At 41.5% G+C, this 5,335-nt stretch overlaps 1 long non-coding RNA gene across 1 annotated transcript; it reads right to left on the bottom strand.

Annotated features, from left to right (window-relative positions):
- Positions 1-225: 225 nt before the first annotated feature.
- Positions 226-5,289, bottom strand: LOC149918208 (uncharacterized). Its single transcript, XR_016466122.1, has 3 exons — positions 5,177-5,289; positions 3,220-4,936; positions 226-610 (listed from the first exon to the last, which is right to left on the bottom strand). It is a non-coding gene; the product is annotated as an uncharacterized LOC149918208 (long non-coding RNA).
- Between the last annotated feature and the right edge of the window lie 46 nt (positions 5,290-5,335).

The following is a 5,335-nucleotide window of genomic DNA, read 5'->3' on the forward strand; positions in this document are numbered from 1 at the left end:
CAAGACAGGTATGCTTACTAATGGTTTTTAATAAGATAGACAAATATAGTACAACTTACCTTGCTTCCAGTCAAAAAGGAATGCATTGTAATTTGTTATATGTTTTTCTTTGATTTCTTTAGTTAAAGAGGCCCAAAGCCTCTAAAGATGACATCAGAAGTTATCCAGCAACTTATAACAGCAATGAGAGGATTATGAATTACAGTAATCTTTTCTTAAGACATTGACATATGTAAGTAAGGTCCTTGCAAGTAGTGTGGCTACCTCGTGTTGATGTGACATCATCTTCAAACTAAAAGGAAAATCAAGATAGACATCGAAGAGGCATCATGTATACATCCACAAAACCGTACCCTTGGGCATTACAGTGGGGAAAAAAGAAGCAAAGAAATGTTAAATGCTTCTTCAGTAATCCTTGCACACTTCAAAGTTCCATCAGTTTTCAGTAGCTGTTAGGAACATCTGTTTCCTTCTGCAAAATATAGCGTCAAAGTCAAAGACACACAAGTATAAGGTCTAATTGCTCTGCACACTCATATCTCAGGTTTGAAAGGAAATGTAACAAGTCACTCACATCACTGATCTCATCATCTTAGTTTCATTTTGAAACCTAAAAATAGAGAGAATTTTTAATTTTGATGAAATACAAGTCAATATAACATTCCCACTGAGTTAACTGGGCCAGAACTTCATGACTTTTCATATGTTACTATAATTTTAAAAATGAAAGCTTTTATTGTCTCAAGAAACATCCACAGTTTATTGCAAATTGAATACATGGTGGACTTTCTTGTAACTTGTTGGTTAAATGGAAATGTTTTCAATAAAATATCATTTTGTTTAAAAAGATTAGGGTTAGGGTTAGCTTGTTGTCCTCTGTTCTTATTCCATTAGAAACAAACATTTTCATATGCATATACTGAAAAATGCTAAGATTACTGGATACCAGAAGAATGTTCTTGAATCAGGAGAGAGCCATTTCTAAATCACAGCAGAAATTTTGATCCACTGTAGCAATATTTCAAGAATTAACACTTCTTAGTTAAAACAAAACTGAAGGTCATGCAGAATCTTCCTCTCCACCTCTGCTACAAGAAGGCACTCTTGAAGCATTATTGGCTTTAAATAACCTGCTCCATTCTGAATTGTGGCTGTAATGGGCCTTTCAGTAATCAGGTTTGCAGTACCTCTAGTGGAAGGAACAAACTGAGTCAGGGGCTTACAGTATATTGCAGCCTTTTTTTGGCCTTTTGGCTCACAGAATTAGACAGACTTTGAAATCTCACATCATTTTTCTTTAAAGAAGAAAAATGGACACACATTTATTTAACGTAAATCTATAGGTATACAAGGAATGTTTATAATTTTTAAATTGTATTTATTTGTATCTATCTAAAATCTTTTTTTTTTTTTTTTTTTTTTTGACCACAGGTTCGTCTTTCTCTCTGCATGTTGTTTCCTACAAAAGCTGTGTTTTGCTTGTGTTTAAGATCACACTACACATTCTTTTGTGGTGATCTGTCAGACATTTGTTTTCCTATGCACTTGTGGTGGTTTTGCTATTTCTCATTCTTACATGCATATACAGATGCACTCAACCAATGTAACTGTTGCATTTCTTATGGGAATCCCAGTAAATTCCTGTACCATCTGGCCAAGCCATAGTTGGTATTTGCATGTGGACTAGTGCCTGGGTGTTATTTTTTCATTGTTTCAGCTATCACTCAGCAAAGTCATTTAAGTGGGTCTTCAATGAGCCTGAAGGGAATACAGCTACTATACCCAAGAGCTTTAGTTGCAAAGTGCAATTACTCTATCTCCTCCACTGCAACGTATAGAAGCAAAGAGAGCTAAAGCACTCTTAAATAAGTAATGTCAAATTCAGTGGCTATTTTCTTCCTAAGTAGCAGCTGTTTCTTCCTCAGTTGCTAGCTGTACTTGCTTTTTTGTAGCAACTACCTGACCCATGAGACATTGCTGACCTCTCCTGCCCTCGTTTGCTACCCTCACTCACTCAGTCTTGAATTTCTTTTGGAGGAGTTCTGAGGATGGCAGGAATACAGCATTGTCATAAATTGAGGATCATAAACAGGCTGTAAAATTTCTGATTCCTATTCTCCTCTTGTGTGTGTTAGTCTGTGACACAGGGGGACAAGCAGCTAGAAAGTGACAAGAAAAGCCCGGCAGAGAAAAAAAGAGCTCTACTCAAGTAAGGTCACAGCAAGATCAATGAACTTCCCTGCTGAGAACGTGTACCACCAGATAATGGGAAATGGCAGCAGACAGACCTCCAAGAGGCATGAATCGGTTCACATATCAAACAAGAAAAGTCAAGATCAAATTGGGAAAACAAAAGCATTGAAATACCACAATTTTTGTATGGGGATGACAATATAGGGCTGTTTAAAAAGTAAAAGACATCACAACAAAAAAGTCTTGGGTCAAATCTTTCAGAATTTGCTGTTGTTGGGTGATGCGTGAATACAGTTAGTGTCCTCTCCAAACACACAAGAGGACAAAGCAACTTCATCAATTCCTCAGCTGGCAAGTTCACTGTTCATCTACTTACATGCATTTAAAAAATACTTTGTTAATGCATGCATCATTGGCTTCTCAAAGTAAGCAGTCAAACAGTTTGCTTTTATTCAGCACTTCAGAAAAGCAGCAAATAAGCAAAATTAAGGAACAGAAGGAATGCTATCTACTTGTTACAATGGGAGACCTGTTTTTTCTCCCCCAACTTACACCATTGTCAACTGCTACAAAATTAGCCCAAACGTACAGCAACATTGTACCAGCAAGGCTACTGACAATTCATTCCCATGTTACACTCAACCATGAAATTAAATGTGATATAAATACTCATAAAATTTAGTAAAGTATCCAAAATTAATAAGGATGATTAAACTGAGATCTCATCAAGTAGCAGGTGACATCCAGTGAGCAGAGCACACTGGATTACAACAACCATAGCACTGCAGGTTTTTTATACCACACCAGTGGCACACAGTACTTGTAAACCTTGTTTAAGCAGTTAAGTGATGCCTACAGCTCCTTAGAGTTCTTTACATTGCACAAAGTGGCAACTAAGGTGTATGAAGAAGCAAAGAAGGCAGTCAGTAACTCAGCCTTCCCCTCATCTTTGGTAGTGATGTTCCCCACTGCAACCAATAAAGGATGGAGATTCTCCTCAGCCCTCCTTGTCATTTATGTACTTACAAAAACATATCGTAAAGATATTTCATGGTCTTTGTTGCCAATTGGTTTCCTGTCTTCAGCATTTGGACCAAAATGCTGTCACAGCATGAAGGGTATAAATCAGTACATAGCTATTTTTACCTGCTGAAGAAAATAAGAGGTGTAATTTTCATATCTTGAAAGCATCCTAGAAACATTTACTAATTCACCCTTACAGTATTTCTACAGAAACCAGGCTGATACAGTATGACTGATGTTAGAGAAATGAAGGCGAGAATTGTCAGAAGTATTCACAGATAGGTGTCTACTTGCAATAACGCTTCAGTAACAGCATGGTATCAAATTGCTTTGGTTGTTCAACTATACCAGAGAAAGTGTTAATGACACAACAAACAAGGACTGTCGAAGACTGTTATCTGTCCCTTGCTCCTGTAATCAGCTGGGCTACACAGCCAGTTTTTACCTCTTGACATAAGAAAGCAAGTACATCTGTATGGGTAAACTTACTGTGATAAAAGAATAGGATGCATGCTTTTTTGTTCTGGAGTTAGTAAGTAGAAATTTGCACTCGTATTCACAGTTTCCTAAGAAACATTTTATTACGAGTAATAGTATTAAAAACTGGTCCAGGACACCAAAGGGAACTAAACACAATATAAAAGCAGAAAATGGATTTTGAATTGCTCTCTCTGGGGAGTTATTTGGATGCCAGGAAGAGAGGGTATTTTGTGTAACAAGATCAGAATATAAACTGGTGCAGTTCCACTGAACTTGGTGAAACTGAAGCAGGCTCTTTACTACACAAGAGAGAATCTGATCCAATAGCGTTTTGTCCAAAATAACAGGTTGTGCCTGCTAGCTAGAGGAAAGACAACAGAGATTTAGGCAAAGAGTGAGATTCCAGGACTAATGGCTGGATCTAGCAAACATGCTCTGAAGTCTTTGCAGCTATTCTCCTACACACCACACATTTTGCTGTGTTCTTTTCAAGAAGCAACTTCCTTTTGCAATATAAACCAGAGAGAAGCGTCTTGCACTGATGTTGGATGAGGGATGTTCTAGTACATATGAGAATAGTTTTGACATCAGTGTTCAGAGAACATAAGCACAGTGAGCTTTATCAGCACTGACAGTACCTTTATGGAGATCAACTGATGCAAATGAGAGAAATACAACATGTATTAGTCACACGTTTTTATGGGCTGGAAACAGATCATTTATGTCTGGTGTTTCTCTTTCCAGGAAGAAAAACAGCAGCTTCCAGTGTCAGTGGCAATGTGACTGCAGACTGCTTTTCTAATGTTAGTTACCACCTTATTGAATCTGACAGCTTTTCCCTCCAAATGAGCTGAAAATAGGATTATGAGCTGCGTAGTCCTACAGACCAGTATCACGTTCCATAATTCTTAGTGTAAGAAGGTACGACCTAAGAATCAAATTTATGATATAGCTGCATTGACTAAAACAAGAACAGCGCTTACCCCACAGCTCGTTAGAAACACGCACTTACACCACAACTCGTTTCAAGTGCGATCAGACGAAGCGCCCAGTGCCGCACGCACACCTCCGGGTCCCGATGAGCTGATCCCTCGTCCGAAACGCTCTTCACAGCTCACTCCACCGGCAGCGCGCCGAAGGGCGGCAGCCGCGAGGTGAGGAGCTGAGGGCCCGGCTCCAGTCACCCCACCACCAACTCCTCCGCACGGCCCTCCGCGGCTGCCGCGGTTCCGAAGCACATCTGTAAGAAACACGGAAACGCGACGTCAGCCCGGAGCCGCGGGGGCCGTCGGCACGCACCGCACCTCATTTACACACGACTCAATTTCCCCGCGCCGCCCCTCCGCCCTGCCTACACAAGGGCTGCCCGAGGCAAAGCCCCGAGGCACGCTCTCTCCCGGTTGCCTCAGAGCGCGCTTCAGGACCCCCGCGCAGCCCCGCCGCCGCCCCGTCCCAAACCGCCGCCCGCTGCCGCCGTTACCTCGCGCGCCCCTCGCCGGTCCCGCAGCCGGTAGCCGCCACTCGCGTCTGCGCGGAGGGCTAAAGGGAAGGGAGGGGAAGGAAAGGGAAGGGAAAGGTGGCACGGCGGCTCCGCCCAGCTCCAGCCGGCGGCTCCTCCCCCGCCGCTCGCCGCGCCGCG

Source organism: Phasianus colchicus, chromosome 4 (assembly GCF_987193195.1).
Source record: "Phasianus colchicus chromosome 4, bPhaCol1.hap1.1, whole genome shotgun sequence".
Lineage (NCBI taxonomy): Eukaryota > Metazoa > Chordata > Aves > Galliformes > Phasianidae > Phasianus > Phasianus colchicus.